The following is a 17634-nucleotide window of genomic DNA, read 5'->3' as shown; positions in this document are numbered from 1 at the left end:
CTTTCCCAGGATGCTTTGCTTCTGCAACATGCAAATGAGGACCCCCATTCAGGAACAGTTAACACATTCGGAAACAGCACGCTCTCTTTTTTCACCAGAATAAGGAAGCCCCAGCAAAACTGGAGCATGCAAAAATTGCTACAAAACTCAGTGTTGCTCCTCTCCACGGAAATCTTTAGTAAAAGGCGAAAGATTTATACGTTCTGAAGAGAAACCAGAGCATAATGGGCAAGGGGTTCCTCAGCTCCTGCCACCACCGCTGCAGTGCTCTCTTAGCCTAGGGAGACCACCCGGAAAAGAGGCAAAATGAGAAATTGTGCACAACCAGCCAGAATCCTTCACTTCTGCAGTATGCAAATAAGGCCCCTGTTCAGGAACTGTTGACAGGATTCTGGCTGCCTTGGGTAATTGTGCACAATCAGCCAGGATCACATCTTTCCCAGGATGCTTTGCTTCTGCAACATGCAAATGAGGACCCCCATTCAGGATCAGTTAACACATTCGGAAACAGCACGCTCTCTTTTTTCACCAGAATAAGGAAGCCCCAGCAAAACTGGAGCATGCAAAAATTGCTACAAAACTCAGTGTTGCTCCTCTCCACGGAAATCTTTAGTAAAAGGCGAAAGATTTATACGTTCTGAAGAGAAACCAGAGCATAATGGGCAAGGGGTTCCTCAGCTCCTGCCACCACCACTGCAGTGCTCTCTTAGCCTAGGGAGACCACCCGGAAAAGAGGCAAAATGAGAAATTGTGCACAACCAGCCAGAATCCTTCACTTCTGCAGTATGCAAATAAGGCCCCTGTTCAGGAACTGTTGACAGGATTCTGGCTGCCTTGGGTAATTGTGCACAATCAGCCAGGATCACATCTTTCCCAGGATGCTTTGCTTCTGCAACATGCAAATGAGGACCCCCATTCAGGATCAGTTAACACATTCGGAAACAGCACGCTCTCTTTTTTCACCAGAATAAGGAAGCCCCAGCAAAACTAGGGCATGCAAAAATTGCTACAAAACTCAGTGTTGCTCCTCTCCACGGAAATCTTTAGTAAAAGGCGAAAGATTTATACGTTCTGAAGAGAAACCAGAGAAAATGGGCAAGGGGTTCCTCAGCTCCTGCCACCACCGCTGCAGTGCTCTCTTAGCCTAGGGAGACCACCCGGAAAAGAGGCAAAATGAGAAATTGTGCACAACCAGCCAGAATCCTTCACTTCTGCAGTATGCAAATAAGGCCCCTGTTCAGGAACTGTTGACAGGATTCTGGCTGCCTTGGGTAATTGTGCACAATCAGCCAGGATCACATCTTTCCCAGGATGCTTTGCTTCTGCAACATGCAAATGAGGACCCCCGTTCAGGATCAGTTAACACATTCGGAAACAGCACGCTCTCTTTTTTCACCAGAATAAGGAAGCCCCAGCAAAACTGGAGCATGCAAAAATAGCTACAAAACTCAGTGTTGCTCCTCTCCACGGAAATCTTTAGTAAAAGGCGAAAGATTTATACGTTCTGAAGAGAAACCAGAGCATAATGGGCAAGGGGTTCCTCAGCTCCTGCCACCACCGCTGCAGTGCTCTCTTAGCCTAGGGAGACCACCCGGAAAAGAGGCAAAATGAGAAATTGTGCACAACCAGCCAGAATCCTTCACTTCTGCAGTATGCAAATAAGGCCCCTGTTCAGGAACTGTTGACAGGATTCTGGCTGCCTTGGGTAATTGTGCACAATCAGCCAGGATCACATCTTTCCCAGGATGCTTTGCTTCTGCAACATGCAAATGAGGACCCCCATTCAGGATCAGTTAACACATTCGGAAACAGCACTCTCTCTTTTTTCACCAGAATAAGGAAGCCCCAGCAAAACTGGAGCATGCAAAAATAGCTACAAAACTCAGTGTTGCTCCTCTCCACGGAAATCTTTAGTAAAAGGCGAAAGATTTATACGTTCTGAAGAGAAACCAGAGCATAATGGGCAAGGGGTTCCTCAGCTCCTGCCACCACCGCTGCAGTGCTCTCTTAGCCTAGGGAGACCACCCGGAAAAGAGGCAAAATGAGAAATTGTGCACAACCAGCCAGAATCCTTCACTTCTGCAGTATGCAAATAAGGCCCCTGTTCAGGAACTGTTGACAGGATTCTGGCTGCCTTGGGTAATTGTGCACAATCAGCCAGGATCACATCTTTCCCAGGATGCTTTGCTTCTGCAACATGCAAATGAGGACCCCCATTCAGGATCAGTTAACACATTCGGAAACAGCACGCTCTCTTTTTTCACCAGAATAAGGAAGCCCCAGCAAAACTGGAGCATGCAAAAATTGCTACAAAACTCAGTGTTGCTCCTCTCCACGGAAATCTTTAGTAAAAGGCGAAAGATTTATACGTTCTGAAGACAAACCAGAGTATAATGGGCAAGGGGTTCCTCAGCTCCTGCCACCACCGCTGCAGTGCTCTCTTAGCCTGGGGAGACCACCCGGAAAAGAGGCAAAATGAGAAATTGTGCACAACCAGCCAGAATCCTTCACTTCTGCAGTATGCAAATAAGGCCCCTGTTCAGGAACTGTTGACAGGATTCTGGCTGCCTTGGGTAATTGTGCACAATCAGCCAGGATCACATCTTTCCCAGGATGCTTTGCTTCTGCAACATGCAAATGAGGACCCCCATTCAGGATCAGTTAACACATTCGGAAACAGCACGCTCTCTTTTTTCACCAGAATAAGGAAGCCCCAGCAAAACTGGAGCATGCAAAAATTGCTACAAAACTCAGTGTTGCTCCTCTCCACGGAAATCTTTAGTAAAAGGCGAAAGATTTATACGTTCTGAAGAGAAACCAGAGCATAATGGGCAAGGGGTTCCTCAGCTCCTGCCACCACCGCTGCAGTGCTCTCTTAGCCTAGGGAGACCACCCGGAAAAGAGGCAAAATGAGAACTTGTGCACAACCAGCCAGAATCCTTCACTTCTGCAGTATGCAAATAAGGCCCCTGTTCAGGAACTGTTGACAGGATTCTGGCTGCCTTGGGTAATTGTGCACAATCAGCCAGGATCACATCTTTCCCAGGATGCTTTGCTTCTGCAACATGCAAATGAGGACCCCCGTTCAGGATCAGTTAACACATTCGGAAACAGCACGCTCTCTTTTTTCACCAGAATAAGGAAGCCCCAGCAAAACTGGAGCATGCAAAAATAGCTACAAAACTCAGTGTTGCTCCTCTCCACGGAAATCTTTAGTAAAAGGCGAAAGATTTATACGTTCTGAAGAGAAACCAGAGCATAATGGGCAAGGGGTTCCTCAGCTCCTGCCACCACCGCTGCAGTGCTCTCTTAGCCTAGGGAGACCACCCGGAAAAGAGGCAAAATGAGAAATTGTGCACAACCAGCCAGAATCCTTCACTTCTGCAGTATGCAAATAAGGCCCCTGTTCAGGAACTGTTGACAGGATTCTGGCTGCCTTGGGTAATTGTGCACAATCAGCCAGGATCACATCTTTCCCAGGATGCTTTGCTTCTGCAACATGCAAATGAGGACCCCCATTCAGGATCAGTTAACACATTCGGAAACAGCACTCTCTCTTTTTTCACCAGAATAAGGAAGCCCCAGCAAAACTGGAGCATGCAAAAATTGCTACAAAACTCAGTGTTGCTCCTCTCCACGGAAATCTTTAGTAAAAGGTGAAAGATTTATACGTTCTGAAGAGAAACCAGAGCATAATGGGCAAGGGGTTCCTCAGCTCCTGCCACCACCGCTGCAGTGCTCTCTTAGCCTAGGGAGACCACCCGGAAAAGAGGCAAAATGAGAAATTGTGCACAACCAGCCAGAATCCTTCACTTCTGCAGTATGCAAATAAGGCCCCTGTTCAGGAACTGTTGACAGGATTCTGGCTGCCTTGGGTAATTGTGCACAATCAGCCAGGATCACATCTTTCCCAGGATGCTTTGCTTCTGCAACATGCAAATGAGGACCCCCATTCAGGAACAGTTAACACATTCGGAAACAGCACGCTCTCTTTTTTCACCAGAATAAGGAAGCCCCAGCAAAACTGGAGCATGCAAAAATTGCTACAAAACTCAGTGTTGCTCCTCTCCACGGAAATCTTTAGTAAAAGGCGAAAGATTTATACGTTCTGAAGAGAAACCAGAGCACAATGGGCAAGGGGTTCCTCAGCTCCTGCCACCACCGCTGCAGTGCTCTCTTAGCCTAGGGAGACCACCCGGAAAAGAGGCAAAATGAGAAATTGTGCACAACCAGCCAGAATCCTTCACTTCTGCAGTATGCAAATAAGGCCCCTGTTCAGGAACTGTTGACAGGATTCTGGCTGCCTTGGGTAATTGTGCACAATCAGCCAGGATCACATCTTTCCCAGGATGCTTTGCTTCTGCAACATGCAAATGAGGACCCCCATTCAGGATCAGTTAACACATTCGGAAACAGCACTCTCTCTTTTTTCACCAGAATAAGGAAGCCCCAGCAAAACTGGAGCATGCAAAAATTGCTACAAAACTCAGTGTTGCTCCTCTCCACGGAAATCTTTAGTAAAAGGCGAAAGATTTATACGTTCTGAAGAGAAACCAGAGCATAATGGGCAAGGGGTTCCTCAGCTCCTGCCACCACCGCTGCAGTGCTCTCTTAGCCTAGGGAGACCACCCGGAAAAGAGGCAAAATGAGAAATTGTGCACAACCAGCCAGAATCCTTCACTTCTGCAGTATGCAAATAAGGCCCCTGTTCAGGAACTGTTGACAGGATTCTGGCTGCCTTGGGTAATTGTGCACAATCAGCCAGGATCACATCTTTCCCAGGATGCTTTGCTTCTGCAACATGCAAATGAGGACCCCCATTCAGGATCAGTTAACACATTCGGAAACAGCACTCTCTCTTTTTTCACCAGAATAAGGAAGCCCCAGCAAAACTGGAGCATGCAAAAATTGCTACAAAACTCAGTGTTGCTCCTCTCCACGGAAATCTTTAGTAAAAGGCGAAAGATTTATACGTTCTGAAGAGAAACCAGAGCATAATGGGCAAGGGGTTCCTCAGCTCCTGCCACCACCGCTGCAGTGCTCTCTTAGCCTAGGGAGACCACCCGGAAAAGAGGCAAAATGAGAAATTGTGCACAACCAGCCAGAATCCTTCACTTCTGCAGTATGCAAATAAGGCCCCTGTTCAGGAACTGTTGACAGGATTCTGGCTGCCTTGGGTAATTGTGCACAATCAGCCAGGATCACATCTTTCCCAGGATGCTTTGCTTCTGCAACATGCAAATGAGGACCCCCATTCAGGATCAGTTAACACATTCGGAAACAGCACTCTCTCTTTTTTCACCAGAATAAGGAAGCCCCAGCAAAACTGGAGCATGCAAAAATTGCTACAAAACTCAGTGTTGCTCCTCTCCACGGAAATCTTTAGTAAAAGGCGAAAGATTTATACGTTCTGAAGAGAAACCAGAGCATAATGGGCAAGGGGTTCCTCAGCTCCTGCCACCACCGCTGCAGTGCTCTCTTAGCCTAGGGAGACCACCCGGAAAAGAGGCAAAATGAGAAATTGTGCACAACCAGCCAGAATCCTTCACTTCTGCAGTATGCAAATAAGGCCCCTGTTCAGGAACTGTTGACAGGATTCTGGCTGCCTTGGGTAATTGTGCACAATCAGCCAGGATCACATCTTTCCCAGGATGCTTTGCTTCTGCAACATGCAAATGAGGACCCCCATTCAGGATCAGTTAACACATTCGGAAACAGCACGCTCTCTTTTTTCACCAGAATAAGGAAGCCCCAGCAAAACTGGAGCATGCAAAAATTGCTACAAAACTCAGTGTTGCTCCTCTCCACGGAAATCTTTAGTAAAAGGCGAAAGATTTATACGTTCTGAAGAGAAACCAGAGCATAATGGGCAAGGGGTTCCTCAGCTCCTGCCACCACCACTGCAGTGCTCTCTTAGCCTAGGGAGACCACCCGGAAAAGAGGCAAAATGAGAAATTGTGCACAACCAGCCAGAATCCTTCACTTCTGCAGTATGCAAATAAGGCCCCTGTTCAGGAACTGTTGACAGGATTCTGGCTGCCTTGGGTAATTGTGCACAATCAGCCAGGATCACATCTTTCCCAGGATGCTTTGCTTCTGCAACATGCAAATGAGGACCCCCATTCAGGATCAGTTAACACATTCGGAAACAGCACGCTCTCTTTTTTCACCAGAATAAGGAAGCCCCAGCAAAACTAGAGCATGCAAAAATTGCTACAAAACTCAGTGTTGCTCCTCTCCACGGAAATCTTTAGTAAAAGGCGAAAGATTTATACGTTCTGAAGAGAAACCAGAGAAAATGGGCAAGGGGTTCCTCAGCTCCTGCCACCACCGCTGCAGTGCTCTCTTAGCCTAGGGAGACCACCCGGAAAAGAGGCAAAATGAGAAATTGTGCACAACCAGCCAGAATCCTTCACTTCTGCAGTATGCAAATAAGGCCCCTGTTCAGGAACTGTTGACAGGATTCTGGCTGCCTTGGGTAATTGTGCACAATCAGCCAGGATCACATCTTTCCCAGGATGCTTTGCTTCTGCAACATGCAAATGAGGACCCCCGTTCAGGATCAGTTAACACATTCGGAAACAGCACGCTCTCTTTTTTCACCAGAATAAGGAAGCCCCAGCAAAACTGGAGCATGCAAAAATAGCTACAAAACTCAGTGTTGCTCCTCTCCACGGAAATCTTTAGTAAAAGGCGAAAGATTTATACGTTCTGAAGAGAAACCAGAGCATAATGGGCAAGGGGTTCCTCAGCTCCTGCCACCACCGCTGCAGTGCTCTCTTAGCCTAGGGAGACCACCCGGAAAAGAGGCAAAATGAGAAATTGTGCACAACCAGCCAGAATCCTTCACTTCTGCAGTATGCAAATAAGGCCCCTGTTCAGGAACTGTTGACAGGATTCTGGCTGCCTTGGGTAATTGTGCACAATCAGCCAGGATCACATCTTTCCCAGGATGCTTTGCTTCTGCAACATGCAAATGAGGACCCCCATTCAGGATCAGTTAACACATTCGGAAACAGCACTCTCTCTTTTTTCACCAGAATAAGGAAGCCCCAGCAAAACTGGAGCATGCAAAAATTGCTACAAAACTCAGTGTTGCTCCTCTCCACGGAAATCTTTAGTAAAAGGCGAAAGATTTATACGTTCTGAAGAGAAACCAGAGCATAATGGGCAAGGGGTTCCTCAGCTCCTGCCACCACCGCTGCAGTGCTCTCTTAGCCTAGGGAGACCACCCGGAAAAGAGGCAAAATGAGAAATTGTGCACAACCAGCCAGAATCCTTCACTTCTGCAGTATGCAAATAAGGCCCCTGTTCAGGAACTGTTGACAGGATTCTGGCTGCCTTGGGTAATTGTGCACAATCAGCCAGGATCACATCTTTCCCAGGATGCTTTGCTTCTGCAACATGCAAATGAGGACCCCCATTCAGGATCAGTTAACACATTCGGAAACAGCACTCTCTCTTTTTTCACCAGAATAAGGAAGCCCCAGCAAAACTGGAGCATGCAAAAATTGCTACAAAACTCAGTGTTGCTCCTCTCCACGGAAATCTTTAGTAAAAGGCGAAAGATTTATACGTTCTGAAGAGAAACCAGAGCATAATGGGCAAGGGGTTCCTCAGCTCCTGCCACCACCGCTGCAGTGCTCTCTTAGCCTAGGGAGACCACCCGGAAAAGAGGCAAAATGAGAAATTGTGCACAACCAGCCAGAATCCTTCACTTCTGCAGTATGCAAATAAGGCCCCTGTTCAGGAACTGTTGACAGGATTCTGGCTGCCTTGGGTAATTGTGCACAATCAGCCAGGATCACATCTTTCCAGGATGCTTTGCTTCTGCAACATGCAAATGAGGACCCCCATTCAGGATCAGTTAACACATTCGGAAACAGCACTCTCTCTTTTTTCACCAGAATAAGGAAGCCCCAGCAAAACTGGAGCATGCAAAAATTGCTACAAAACTCAGTGTTGCTCCTCTCCACGGAAATCTTTAGTAAAAGGCGAAAGATTTATACGTTCTGAAGAGAAACCAGAGCATAATGGGCAAGGGGTTCCTCAGCTCCTGCCACCACCGCTGCAGTGCTCTCTTAGCCTAGGGAGACCACCCGGAAAAGAGGCAAAATGAGAAATTGTGCACAACCAGCCAGAATCCTTCACTTCTGCAGTATGCAAATAAGGCCCCTGTTCAGGAACTGTTGACAGGATTCTGGCTGCCTTGGGTAATTGTGCACAATCAGCCAGGATCACATCTTTCCCAGGATGCTTTGCTTCTGCAACATGCAAATGAGGACCCCCATTCAGGATCAGTTAACACATTCGGAAACAGCACGCTCTCTTTTTTCACCAGAATAAGGAAGCCCCAGCAAAACTGGAGCATGCAAAAATTGCTACAAAACTCAGTGTTGCTCCTCTCCACGGAAATCTTTAGTAAAAGGCGAAAGATTTATACGTTCTGAAGAGAAACCAGAGCATAATGGGCAAGGGGTTCCTCAGCTCCTGCCACCACCACTGCAGTGCTCTCTTAGCCTAGGGAGACCACCCGGAAAAGAGGCAAAATGAGAAATTGTGCACAACCAGCCAGAATCCTTCACTTCTGCAGTATGCAAATAAGGCCCCTGTTCAGGAACTGTTGACAGGATTCTGGCTGCCTTGGGTAATTGTGCACAATCAGCCAGGATCACATCTTTCCCAGGATGCTTTGCTTCTGCAACATGCAAATGAGGACCCCCATTCAGGATCAGTTAACACATTCGGAAACAGCACGCTCTCTTTTTTCACCAGAATAAGGAAGCCCCAGCAAAACTAGAGCATGCAAAAATTGCTACAAAACTCAGTGTTGCTCCTCTCCACGGAAATCTTTAGTAAAAGGCGAAAGATTTATACGTTCTGAAGAGAAACCAGAGAAAATGGGCAAGGGGTTCCTCAGCTCCTGCCACCACCGCTGCAGTGCTCTCTTAGCCTAGGGAGACCACCCGGAAAAGAGGCAAAATGAGAAATTGTGCACAACCAGCCAGAATCCTTCACTTCTGCAGTATGCAAATAAGGCCCCTGTTCAGGAACTGTTGACAGGATTCTGGCTGCCTTGGGTAATTGTGCACAATCAGCCAGGATCACATCTTTCCCAGGATGCTTTGCTTCTGCAACATGCAAATGAGGACCCCCGTTCAGGATCAGTTAACACATTCGGAAACAGCACGCTCTCTTTTTTCACCAGAATAAGGAAGCCCCAGCAAAACTGGAGCATGCAAAAATAGCTACAAAACTCAGTGTTGCTCCTCTCCACGGAAATCTTTAGTAAAAGGCGAAAGATTTATACGTTCTGAAGAGAAACCAGAGCATAATGGGCAAGGGGTTCCTCAGCTCCTGCCACCACCGCTGCAGTGCTCTCTTAGCCTAGGGAGACCACCCGGAAAAGAGGCAAAATGAGAAATTGTGCACAACCAGCCAGAATCCTTCACTTCTGCAGTATGCAAATAAGGCCCCTGTTCAGGAACTGTTGACAGGATTCTGGCTGCCTTGGGTAATTGTGCACAATCAGCCAGGATCACATCTTTCCCAGGATGCTTTGCTTCTGCAACATGCAAATGAGGACCCCCATTCAGGATCAGTTAACACATTCGGAAACAGCACTCTCTCTTTTTTCACCAGAATAAGGAAGCCCCAGCAAAACTGGAGCATGCAAAAATAGCTACAAAACTCAGTGTTGCTCCTCTCCACGGAAATCTTTAGTAAAAGGCGAAAGATTTATACGTTCTGAAGAGAAACCAGAGCATAATGGGCAAGGGGTTCCTCAGCTCCTGCCACCACCGCTGCAGTGCTCTCTTAGCCTAGGGAGACCACCCGGAAAAGAGGCAAAATGAGAAATTGTGCACAACCAGCCAGAATCCTTCACTTCTGCAGTATGCAAATAAGGCCCCTGTTCAGGAACTGTTGACAGGATTCTGGCTGCCTTGGGTAATTGTGCACAATCAGCCAGGATCACATCTTTCCCAGGATGCTTTGCTTCTGCAACATGCAAATGAGGACCCCCATTCAGGATCAGTTAACACATTCGGAAACAGCACGCTCTCTTTTTTCACCAGAATAAGGAAGCCCCAGCAAAACTGGAGCATGCAAAAATTGCTACAAAACTCAGTGTTGCTCCTCTCCACGGAAATCTTTAGTAAAAGGCGAAAGATTTATACGTTCTGAAGACAAACCAGAGTATAATGGGCAAGGGGTTCCTCAGCTCCTGCCACCACCGCTGCAGTGCTCTCTTAGCCTGGGGAGACCACCCGGAAAAGAGGCAAAATGAGAAATTGTGCACAACCAGCCAGAATCCTTCACTTCTGCAGTATGCAAATAAGGCCCCTGTTCAGGAACTGTTGACAGGATTCTGGCTGCCTTGGGTAATTGTGCACAATCAGCCAGGATCACATCTTTCCCAGGATGCTTTGCTTCTGCAACATGCAAATGAGGACCCCCATTCAGGATCAGTTAACACATTCGGAAACAGCACGCTCTCTTTTTTCACCAGAATAAGGAAGCCCCAGCAAAACTGGAGCATGCAAAAATTGCTACAAAACTCAGTGTTGCTCCTCTCCACGGAAATCTTTAGTAAAAGGCGAAAGATTTATACGTTCTGAAGAGAAACCAGAGCATAATGGGCAAGGGGTTCCTCAGCTCCTGCCACCACCGCTGCAGTGCTCTCTTAGCCTAGGGAGACCACCCGGAAAAGAGGCAAAATGAGAACTTGTGCACAACCAGCCAGAATCCTTCACTTCTGCAGTATGCAAATAAGGCCCCTGTTCAGGAACTGTTGACAGGATTCTGGCTGCCTTGGGTAATTGTGCACAATCAGCCAGGATCACATCTTTCCCAGGATGCTTTGCTTCTGCAACATGCAAATGAGGACCCCCGTTCAGGATCAGTTAACACATTCGGAAACAGCACTCTCTCTTTTTTCACCAGAATAAGGAAGCCCCAGCAAAACTGGAGCATGCAAAAATAGCTACAAAACTCAGTGTTGCTCCTCTCCACGGAAATCTTTAGTAAAAGGCGAAAGATTTATACGTTCTGAAGAGAAACCAGAGCATAATGGGCAAGGGGTTCCTCAGCTCCTGCCACCACCGCTGCAGTGCTCTCTTAGCCTAGGGAGACCACCCGGAAAAGAGGCAAAATGAGAAATTGTGCACAACCAGCCAGAATCCTTCACTTCTGCAGTATGCAAATAAGGCCCCTGTTCAGGAACTGTTGACAGGATTCTGGCTGCCTTGGGTAATTGTGCACAATCAGCCAGGATCACATCTTTCCCAGGATGCTTTGCTTCTGCAACATGCAAATGAGGACCCCCATTCAGGATCAGTTAACACATTCGGAAACAGCACTCTCTCTTTTTTCACCAGAATAAGGAAGCCCCAGCAAAACTGGAGCATGCAAAAATTGCTACAAAACTCAGTGTTGCTCCTCTCCACGGAAATCTTTAGTAAAAGGTGAAAGATTTATACGTTCTGAAGAGAAACCAGAGCATAATGGGCAAGGGGTTCCTCAGCTCCTGCCACCACCGCTGCAGTGCTCTCTTAGCCTAGGGAGACCACCCGGAAAAGAGGCAAAATGAGAAATTGTGCACAACCAGCCAGAATCCTTCACTTCTGCAGTATGCAAATAAGGCCCCTGTTCAGGAACTGTTGACAGGATTCTGGCTGCCTTGGGTAATTGTGCACAATCAGCCAGGATCACATCTTTCCCAGGATGCTTTGCTTCTGCAACATGCAAATGAGGACCCCCATTCAGGAACAGTTAACACATTCGGAAACAGCACGCTCTCTTTTTTCACCAGAATAAGGAAGCCCCAGCAAAACTGGAGCATGCAAAAATTGCTACAAAACTCAGTGTTGCTCCTCTCCACGGAAATCTTTAGTAAAAGGCGAAAGATTTATACGTTCTGAAGAGAAACCAGAGCATAATGGGCAAGGGGTTCCTCAGCTCCTGCCACCACCGCTGCAGTGCTCTCTTAGCCTAGGGAGACCACCCGGAAAAGAGGCAAAATGAGAAATTGTGCACAACCAGCCAGAATCCTTCACTTCTGCAGTATGCAAATAAGGCCCCTGTTCAGGAACTGTTGACAGGATTCTGGCTGCCTTGGGTAATTGTGCACAATCAGCCAGGATCACATCTTTCCCAGGATGCTTTGCTTCTGCAACATGCAAATGAGGACCCCCATTCAGGATCAGTTAACACATTCGGAAACAGCACGCTCTCTTTTTTCACCAGAATAAGGAAGCCCCAGCAAAACTGGAGCATGCAAAAATTGCTACAAAACTCAGTGTTGCTCCTCTCCACGGAAATCTTTAGTAAAAGGCGAAAGATTTATACGTTCTGAAGAGAAACCAGAGCATAATGGGCAAGGGGTTCCTCAGCTCCTGCCACCACCACTGCAGTGCTCTCTTAGCCTAGGGAGACCACCCGGAAAAGAGGCAAAATGAGAAATTGTGCACAACCAGCCAGAATCCTTCACTTCTGCAGTATGCAAATAAGGCCCCTGTTCAGGAACTGTTGACAGGATTCTGGCTGCCTTGGGTAATTGTGCACAATCAGCCAGGATCACATCTTTCCCAGGATGCTTTGCTTCTGCAACATGCAAATGAGGACCCCCATTCAGGATCAGTTAACACATTCGGAAACAGCACGCTCTCTTTTTTCACCAGAATAAGGAAGCCCCAGCAAAACTAGGGCATGCAAAAATTGCTACAAAACTCAGTGTTGCTCCTCTCCACGGAAATCTTTAGTAAAAGGCGAAAGATTTATACGTTCTGAAGAGAAACCAGAGAAAATGGGCAAGGGGTTCCTCAGCTCCTGCCACCACCGCTGCAGTGCTCTCTTAGCCTAGGGAGACCACCCGGAAAAGAGGCAAAATGAGAAATTGTGCACAACCAGCCAGAATCCTTCACTTCTGCAGTATGCAAATAAGGCCCCTGTTCAGGAACTGTTGACAGGATTCTGGCTGCCTTGGGTAATTGTGCACAATCAGCCAGGATCACATCTTTCCCAGGATGCTTTGCTTCTGCAACATGCAAATGAGGACCCCCGTTCAGGATCAGTTAACACATTCGGAAACAGCACGCTCTCTTTTTTCACCAGAATAAGGAAGCCCCAGCAAAACTGGAGCATGCAAAAATAGCTACAAAACTCAGTGTTGCTCCTCTCCACGGAAATCTTTAGTAAAAGGCGAAAGATTTATACGTTCTGAAGAGAAACCAGAGCATAATGGGCAAGGGGTTCCTCAGCTCCTGCCACCACCGCTGCAGTGCTCTCTTAGCCTAGGGAGACCACCCGGAAAAGAGGCAAAATGAGAAATTGTGCACAACCAGCCAGAATCCTTCACTTCTGCAGTATGCAAATAAGGCCCCTGTTCAGGAACTGTTGACAGGATTCTGGCTGCCTTGGGTAATTGTGCACAATCAGCCAGGATCACATCTTTCCCAGGATGCTTTGCTTCTGCAACATGCAAATGAGGACCCCCATTCAGGATCAGTTAACACATTCGGAAACAGCACTCTCTCTTTTTTCACCAGAATAAGGAAGCCCCAGCAAAACTGGAGCATGCAAAAATAGCTACAAAACTCAGTGTTGCTCCTCTCCACGGAAATCTTTAGTAAAAGGCGAAAGATTTATACGTTCTGAAGAGAAACCAGAGCATAATGGGCAAGGGGTTCCTCAGCTCCTGCCACCACCGCTGCAGTGCTCTCTTAGCCTAGGGAGACCACCCGGAAAAGAGGCAAAATGAGAAATTGTGCACAACCAGCCAGAATCCTTCACTTCTGCAGTATGCAAATAAGGCCCCTGTTCAGGAACTGTTGACAGGATTCTGGCTGCCTTGGGTAATTGTGCACAATCAGCCAGGATCACATCTTTCCCAGGATGCTTTGCTTCTGCAACATGCAAATGAGGACCCCCATTCAGGATCAGTTAACACATTCGGAAACAGCACGCTCTCTTTTTTCACCAGAATAAGGAAGCCCCAGCAAAACTGGAGCATGCAAAAATTGCTACAAAACTCAGTGTTGCTCCTCTCCACGGAAATCTTTAGTAAAAGGCGAAAGATTTATACGTTCTGAAGACAAACCAGAGTATAATGGGCAAGGGGTTCCTCAGCTCCTGCCACCACCGCTGCAGTGCTCTCTTAGCCTGGGGAGACCACCCGGAAAAGAGGCAAAATGAGAAATTGTGCACAACCAGCCAGAATCCTTCACTTCTGCAGTATGCAAATAAGGCCCCTGTTCAGGAACTGTTGACAGGATTCTGGCTGCCTTGGGTAATTGTGCACAATCAGCCAGGATCACATCTTTCCCAGGATGCTTTGCTTCTGCAACATGCAAATGAGGACCCCCATTCAGGATCAGTTAACACATTCGGAAACAGCACGCTCTCTTTTTTCACCAGAATAAGGAAGCCCCAGCAAAACTGGAGCATGCAAAAATTGCTACAAAACTCAGTGTTGCTCCTCTCCACGGAAATCTTTAGTAAAAGGCGAAAGATTTATACGTTCTGAAGAGAAACCAGAGCATAATGGGCAAGGGGTTCCTCAGCTCCTGCCACCACCGCTGCAGTGCTCTCTTAGCCTAGGGAGACCACCCGGAAAAGAGGCAAAATGAGAACTTGTGCACAACCAGCCAGAATCCTTCACTTCTGCAGTATGCAAATAAGGCCCCTGTTCAGGAACTGTTGACAGGATTCTGGCTGCCTTGGGTAATTGTGCACAATCAGCCAGGATCACATCTTTCCCAGGATGCTTTGCTTCTGCAACATGCAAATGAGGACCCCCGTTCAGGATCAGTTAACACATTCGGAAACAGCACGCTCTCTTTTTTCACCAGAATAAGGAAGCCCCAGCAAAACTGGAGCATGCAAAAATAGCTACAAAACTCAGTGTTGCTCCTCTCCACGGAAATCTTTAGTAAAAGGCGAAAGATTTATACGTTCTGAAGAGAAACCAGAGCATAATGGGCAAGGGGTTCCTCAGCTCCTGCCACCACCGCTGCAGTGCTCTCTTAGCCTAGGGAGACCACCCGGAAAAGAGGCAAAATGAGAAATTGTGCACAACCAGCCAGAATCCTTCACTTCTGCAGTATGCAAATAAGGCCCCTGTTCAGGAACTGTTGACAGGATTCTGGCTGCCTTGGGTAATTGTGCACAATCAGCCAGGATCACATCTTTCCCAGGATGCTTTGCTTCTGCAACATGCAAATGAGGACCCCCATTCAGGATCAGTTAACACATTCGGAAACAGCACTCTCTCTTTTTTCACCAGAATAAGGAAGCCCCAGCAAAACTGGAGCATGCAAAAATTGCTACAAAACTCAGTGTTGCTCCTCTCCACGGAAATCTTTAGTAAAAGGTGAAAGATTTATACGTTCTGAAGAGAAACCAGAGCATAATGGGCAAGGGGTTCCTCAGCTCCTGCCACCACCGCTGCAGTGCTCTCTTAGCCTAGGGAGACCACCCGGAAAAGAGGCAAAATGAGAAATTGTGCACAACCAGCCAGAATCCTTCACTTCTGCAGTATGCAAATAAGGCCCCTGTTCAGGAACTGTTGACAGGATTCTGGCTGCCTTGGGTAATTGTGCACAATCAGCCAGGATCACATCTTTCCCAGGATGCTTTGCTTCTGCAACATGCAAATGAGGACCCCCATTCAGGAACAGTTAACACATTCGGAAACAGCACGCTCTCTTTTTTCACCAGAATAAGGAAGCCCCAGCAAAACTAGAGCATGCAAAAATTGCTACAAAACTCAGTGTTACTCCTCTCCACGGAAATCTTTAGTAAAAGGCGAAAGATTTATACGTTCTGAAGAGAAACCAGAGCATAATGGGCAAGGGGTTCCTCAGCTCCTGCCACCACCGCTGCAGTGCTCTCTTAGCCTAGGGAGACCACCCGGAAAAGAGGCAAAATGAGAAATTGTGCACAACCAGCCAGAATCCTTCACTTCTGCAGTATGCAAATAAGGCCCCTGTTCAGGAACTGTTGACAGGATTCTGGCTGCCTTGGGTAATTGTGCACAATCAGCCAGGATCACATCTTTCCCAGGATGCTTTGCTTCTGCAACATGCAAATGAGGACCCCCATTCAGGATCAGTTAACACATTCGGAAACAGCACTCTCTCTTTTTTCACCAGAATAAGGAAGCCCCAGCAAAACTGGAGCATGCAAAAATTGCTACAAAACTCAGTGTTGCTCCTCTCCACGGAAATCTTTAGTAAAAGGCGAAAGATTTATACGTTCTGAAGAGAAACCAGAGCATAATGGGCAAGGGGTTCCTCAGCTCCTGCCACCACCGCTGCAGTGCTCTCTTAGCCTGGGGAGACCACCCGGAAAAGAGGCAAAATGAGAAATTGTGCACAACCAGCCAGAATCCTTCACTTCTGCAGTATGCAAATAAGGCCCCTGTTCAGGAACTGTTGACAGGATTCTGGCTGCCTTGGGTAATTGTGCACAATCAGCCAGGATCACATCTTTCCCAGGATGCTTTGCTTCTGCAACATGCAAATGAGGACCCCCATTCAGGATCAGTTAACACATTCGGAAACAGCACGCTCTCTTTTTTCACCAGAATAAGGAAGCCCCAGCAAAACTGGAGCATGCAAAAATTGCTACAAAACTCAGTGCTGCTCCTCTCCACGGAAATCTTTAGTAAAAGGCGAAAGATTTATACGTTCTGAAGAGAAACCAGAGCATAATGGGCAAGGGGTTCCTCAGCTCCTGCCACCACCGCTGCAGTGCTCTCTTAGCCTGGGGAGACCACCCGGAAAAGAGGCAAAATGAGAAATTGTGCACAACCAGCCAGAATCCTTCACTTCTGCAGTATGCAAATAAGGCCCCTGTTCAGGAACTGTTGACAGGATTCTGGCTGCCTTGGGTAATTGTGCACAATCAGCCAGGATCACATCTTTCCCAGGATGCTTTGCTTCTGCAACATGCAAATGAGGACCCCCATTCAGGATCAGTTAACACATTCGGAAACAGCACGCTCTCTTTTTTCACCAGAATAAGGAAGCCCCAGCAAAACTGGAGCATGCAAAAATTGCTACAAAACTCAGTGTTGCTCCTCTCCACGGAAATCTTTAGTAAAAGGCGAAAGATTTATACGTTCTGAAGAGAAACCAGAGCATAATGGGCAAGGGGTTCCTCAGCTCCTGCCACCACCGCTGCAGTGCTCTCTTAGCCTAGGGAGACCACCCGGAAAAGAGGCAAAATGAGAAATTGTGCACAACCAGCCAGAATCCTTCACTTCTGCAGTATGCAAATAAGGCCCCTGTTCAGGAACTGTTGACAGGATTCTGGCTGCCTTGGGTAATTGTGCACAATCAGCCAGGATCACATCTTTCCCAGGATGCTTTGCTTCTGCAACATGCAAATGAGGACCCCCATTCAGGATCAGTTAACACATTCGGAAACAGCACTCTCTCTTTTTTCACCAGAATAAGGAAGCCCCAGCAAAACTGGAGCATGCAAAAATTGCTACAAAACTCAGTGTTGCTCCTCTCCACGGAAATCTTTAGTAAAAGGCGAAAGATTTATACGTTCTGAAGAGAAACCAGAGCATAATGGGCAAGGGGTTCCTCAGCTCCTGCCACCACCGCTGCAGTGCTCTCTTAGCCT

At 47.4% G+C, this 17634-nt stretch overlaps 41 non-coding genes across 41 annotated transcripts; all 41 read right to left on the bottom strand.

Moving 5' to 3' along the window:
* Positions 1-106: 106 nt before the first annotated feature.
* LOC136622706 (U5 spliceosomal RNA) lies at positions 107-223 on the bottom strand. Its single transcript, XR_010791896.1, has one exon. It is a non-coding gene; the product is annotated as a U5 spliceosomal RNA (small nuclear RNA).
* Positions 224-540: 317 nt separating this feature from the next.
* On the bottom strand, positions 541-657 carry LOC136622705 (U5 spliceosomal RNA). The gene has a single exon (XR_010791895.1). It is a non-coding gene; the product is annotated as a U5 spliceosomal RNA (small nuclear RNA).
* A 317-nt stretch (positions 658-974) lies between these two features.
* LOC136622229 (U5 spliceosomal RNA) lies at positions 975-1091 on the bottom strand. The gene has a single exon (XR_010791453.1). It is a non-coding gene; the product is annotated as a U5 spliceosomal RNA (small nuclear RNA).
* A 316-nt stretch (positions 1092-1407) lies between these two features.
* Positions 1408-1524, bottom strand: LOC136622378 (U5 spliceosomal RNA). Its single transcript, XR_010791597.1, has one exon. It is a non-coding gene; the product is annotated as a U5 spliceosomal RNA (small nuclear RNA).
* Positions 1525-1841: 317 nt separating this feature from the next.
* LOC136622377 (U5 spliceosomal RNA) lies at positions 1842-1958 on the bottom strand. The gene has a single exon (XR_010791596.1). It is a non-coding gene; the product is annotated as a U5 spliceosomal RNA (small nuclear RNA).
* A 317-nt stretch (positions 1959-2275) lies between these two features.
* LOC136622460 (U5 spliceosomal RNA) lies at positions 2276-2392 on the bottom strand. The gene has a single exon (XR_010791675.1). It is a non-coding gene; the product is annotated as a U5 spliceosomal RNA (small nuclear RNA).
* Positions 2393-2709: 317 nt separating this feature from the next.
* Positions 2710-2826, bottom strand: LOC136622703 (U5 spliceosomal RNA). Its single transcript, XR_010791894.1, has one exon. It is a non-coding gene; the product is annotated as a U5 spliceosomal RNA (small nuclear RNA).
* Positions 2827-3143: 317 nt separating this feature from the next.
* Positions 3144-3260, bottom strand: LOC136622376 (U5 spliceosomal RNA). The gene has a single exon (XR_010791595.1). It is a non-coding gene; the product is annotated as a U5 spliceosomal RNA (small nuclear RNA).
* Positions 3261-3577: 317 nt separating this feature from the next.
* On the bottom strand, positions 3578-3694 carry LOC136622488 (U5 spliceosomal RNA). The gene has a single exon (XR_010791702.1). It is a non-coding gene; the product is annotated as a U5 spliceosomal RNA (small nuclear RNA).
* A 317-nt stretch (positions 3695-4011) lies between these two features.
* On the bottom strand, positions 4012-4128 carry LOC136622250 (U5 spliceosomal RNA). Its single transcript, XR_010791474.1, has one exon. It is a non-coding gene; the product is annotated as a U5 spliceosomal RNA (small nuclear RNA).
* Positions 4129-4445: 317 nt separating this feature from the next.
* LOC136622702 (U5 spliceosomal RNA) lies at positions 4446-4562 on the bottom strand. The gene has a single exon (XR_010791893.1). It is a non-coding gene; the product is annotated as a U5 spliceosomal RNA (small nuclear RNA).
* Positions 4563-4879: 317 nt separating this feature from the next.
* On the bottom strand, positions 4880-4996 carry LOC136622701 (U5 spliceosomal RNA). Its single transcript, XR_010791892.1, has one exon. It is a non-coding gene; the product is annotated as a U5 spliceosomal RNA (small nuclear RNA).
* Positions 4997-5313: 317 nt separating this feature from the next.
* LOC136622700 (U5 spliceosomal RNA) lies at positions 5314-5430 on the bottom strand. Its single transcript, XR_010791891.1, has one exon. It is a non-coding gene; the product is annotated as a U5 spliceosomal RNA (small nuclear RNA).
* A 317-nt stretch (positions 5431-5747) lies between these two features.
* Positions 5748-5864, bottom strand: LOC136622699 (U5 spliceosomal RNA). The gene has a single exon (XR_010791890.1). It is a non-coding gene; the product is annotated as a U5 spliceosomal RNA (small nuclear RNA).
* A 317-nt stretch (positions 5865-6181) lies between these two features.
* Positions 6182-6298, bottom strand: LOC136622343 (U5 spliceosomal RNA). The gene has a single exon (XR_010791563.1). It is a non-coding gene; the product is annotated as a U5 spliceosomal RNA (small nuclear RNA).
* Positions 6299-6614: 316 nt separating this feature from the next.
* LOC136622374 (U5 spliceosomal RNA) lies at positions 6615-6731 on the bottom strand. The gene has a single exon (XR_010791593.1). It is a non-coding gene; the product is annotated as a U5 spliceosomal RNA (small nuclear RNA).
* Positions 6732-7048: 317 nt separating this feature from the next.
* On the bottom strand, positions 7049-7165 carry LOC136622698 (U5 spliceosomal RNA). Its single transcript, XR_010791889.1, has one exon. It is a non-coding gene; the product is annotated as a U5 spliceosomal RNA (small nuclear RNA).
* A 317-nt stretch (positions 7166-7482) lies between these two features.
* Positions 7483-7599, bottom strand: LOC136622691 (U5 spliceosomal RNA). The gene has a single exon (XR_010791882.1). It is a non-coding gene; the product is annotated as a U5 spliceosomal RNA (small nuclear RNA).
* A 316-nt stretch (positions 7600-7915) lies between these two features.
* Positions 7916-8032, bottom strand: LOC136622679 (U5 spliceosomal RNA). Its single transcript, XR_010791871.1, has one exon. It is a non-coding gene; the product is annotated as a U5 spliceosomal RNA (small nuclear RNA).
* A 317-nt stretch (positions 8033-8349) lies between these two features.
* LOC136622667 (U5 spliceosomal RNA) lies at positions 8350-8466 on the bottom strand. The gene has a single exon (XR_010791860.1). It is a non-coding gene; the product is annotated as a U5 spliceosomal RNA (small nuclear RNA).
* Positions 8467-8783: 317 nt separating this feature from the next.
* LOC136622342 (U5 spliceosomal RNA) lies at positions 8784-8900 on the bottom strand. The gene has a single exon (XR_010791562.1). It is a non-coding gene; the product is annotated as a U5 spliceosomal RNA (small nuclear RNA).
* A 316-nt stretch (positions 8901-9216) lies between these two features.
* On the bottom strand, positions 9217-9333 carry LOC136622373 (U5 spliceosomal RNA). The gene has a single exon (XR_010791592.1). It is a non-coding gene; the product is annotated as a U5 spliceosomal RNA (small nuclear RNA).
* A 317-nt stretch (positions 9334-9650) lies between these two features.
* LOC136622372 (U5 spliceosomal RNA) lies at positions 9651-9767 on the bottom strand. Its single transcript, XR_010791591.1, has one exon. It is a non-coding gene; the product is annotated as a U5 spliceosomal RNA (small nuclear RNA).
* A 317-nt stretch (positions 9768-10084) lies between these two features.
* Positions 10085-10201, bottom strand: LOC136622459 (U5 spliceosomal RNA). The gene has a single exon (XR_010791674.1). It is a non-coding gene; the product is annotated as a U5 spliceosomal RNA (small nuclear RNA).
* A 317-nt stretch (positions 10202-10518) lies between these two features.
* LOC136622656 (U5 spliceosomal RNA) lies at positions 10519-10635 on the bottom strand. The gene has a single exon (XR_010791849.1). It is a non-coding gene; the product is annotated as a U5 spliceosomal RNA (small nuclear RNA).
* Positions 10636-10952: 317 nt separating this feature from the next.
* Positions 10953-11069, bottom strand: LOC136622371 (U5 spliceosomal RNA). The gene has a single exon (XR_010791590.1). It is a non-coding gene; the product is annotated as a U5 spliceosomal RNA (small nuclear RNA).
* Positions 11070-11386: 317 nt separating this feature from the next.
* On the bottom strand, positions 11387-11503 carry LOC136622487 (U5 spliceosomal RNA). Its single transcript, XR_010791701.1, has one exon. It is a non-coding gene; the product is annotated as a U5 spliceosomal RNA (small nuclear RNA).
* A 317-nt stretch (positions 11504-11820) lies between these two features.
* LOC136622645 (U5 spliceosomal RNA) lies at positions 11821-11937 on the bottom strand. Its single transcript, XR_010791838.1, has one exon. It is a non-coding gene; the product is annotated as a U5 spliceosomal RNA (small nuclear RNA).
* Positions 11938-12254: 317 nt separating this feature from the next.
* LOC136622634 (U5 spliceosomal RNA) lies at positions 12255-12371 on the bottom strand. Its single transcript, XR_010791837.1, has one exon. It is a non-coding gene; the product is annotated as a U5 spliceosomal RNA (small nuclear RNA).
* A 317-nt stretch (positions 12372-12688) lies between these two features.
* On the bottom strand, positions 12689-12805 carry LOC136622228 (U5 spliceosomal RNA). The gene has a single exon (XR_010791452.1). It is a non-coding gene; the product is annotated as a U5 spliceosomal RNA (small nuclear RNA).
* Positions 12806-13121: 316 nt separating this feature from the next.
* On the bottom strand, positions 13122-13238 carry LOC136622370 (U5 spliceosomal RNA). The gene has a single exon (XR_010791589.1). It is a non-coding gene; the product is annotated as a U5 spliceosomal RNA (small nuclear RNA).
* Positions 13239-13555: 317 nt separating this feature from the next.
* LOC136622369 (U5 spliceosomal RNA) lies at positions 13556-13672 on the bottom strand. The gene has a single exon (XR_010791588.1). It is a non-coding gene; the product is annotated as a U5 spliceosomal RNA (small nuclear RNA).
* Positions 13673-13989: 317 nt separating this feature from the next.
* Positions 13990-14106, bottom strand: LOC136622456 (U5 spliceosomal RNA). The gene has a single exon (XR_010791672.1). It is a non-coding gene; the product is annotated as a U5 spliceosomal RNA (small nuclear RNA).
* Positions 14107-14423: 317 nt separating this feature from the next.
* Positions 14424-14540, bottom strand: LOC136622622 (U5 spliceosomal RNA). Its single transcript, XR_010791829.1, has one exon. It is a non-coding gene; the product is annotated as a U5 spliceosomal RNA (small nuclear RNA).
* A 317-nt stretch (positions 14541-14857) lies between these two features.
* Positions 14858-14974, bottom strand: LOC136622368 (U5 spliceosomal RNA). The gene has a single exon (XR_010791587.1). It is a non-coding gene; the product is annotated as a U5 spliceosomal RNA (small nuclear RNA).
* A 317-nt stretch (positions 14975-15291) lies between these two features.
* LOC136622486 (U5 spliceosomal RNA) lies at positions 15292-15408 on the bottom strand. Its single transcript, XR_010791700.1, has one exon. It is a non-coding gene; the product is annotated as a U5 spliceosomal RNA (small nuclear RNA).
* Positions 15409-15725: 317 nt separating this feature from the next.
* LOC136622444 (U5 spliceosomal RNA) lies at positions 15726-15842 on the bottom strand. The gene has a single exon (XR_010791660.1). It is a non-coding gene; the product is annotated as a U5 spliceosomal RNA (small nuclear RNA).
* A 317-nt stretch (positions 15843-16159) lies between these two features.
* On the bottom strand, positions 16160-16276 carry LOC136622611 (U5 spliceosomal RNA). The gene has a single exon (XR_010791818.1). It is a non-coding gene; the product is annotated as a U5 spliceosomal RNA (small nuclear RNA).
* A 317-nt stretch (positions 16277-16593) lies between these two features.
* LOC136622254 (U5 spliceosomal RNA) lies at positions 16594-16710 on the bottom strand. Its single transcript, XR_010791477.1, has one exon. It is a non-coding gene; the product is annotated as a U5 spliceosomal RNA (small nuclear RNA).
* A 317-nt stretch (positions 16711-17027) lies between these two features.
* On the bottom strand, positions 17028-17144 carry LOC136622599 (U5 spliceosomal RNA). The gene has a single exon (XR_010791807.1). It is a non-coding gene; the product is annotated as a U5 spliceosomal RNA (small nuclear RNA).
* A 317-nt stretch (positions 17145-17461) lies between these two features.
* LOC136622586 (U5 spliceosomal RNA) lies at positions 17462-17578 on the bottom strand. Its single transcript, XR_010791796.1, has one exon. It is a non-coding gene; the product is annotated as a U5 spliceosomal RNA (small nuclear RNA).
* Positions 17579-17634: the final 56 nt, after the last annotated feature.

This window comes from Eleutherodactylus coqui, chromosome 3, assembly GCF_035609145.1.
Source record: "Eleutherodactylus coqui strain aEleCoq1 chromosome 3, aEleCoq1.hap1, whole genome shotgun sequence".
NCBI lineage: Eukaryota > Metazoa > Chordata > Amphibia > Anura > Eleutherodactylidae > Eleutherodactylus > Eleutherodactylus coqui.
Note: the sequence above shows the minus strand (reverse complement) of the source record. Positions and strands in the feature narration are given on the sequence as shown.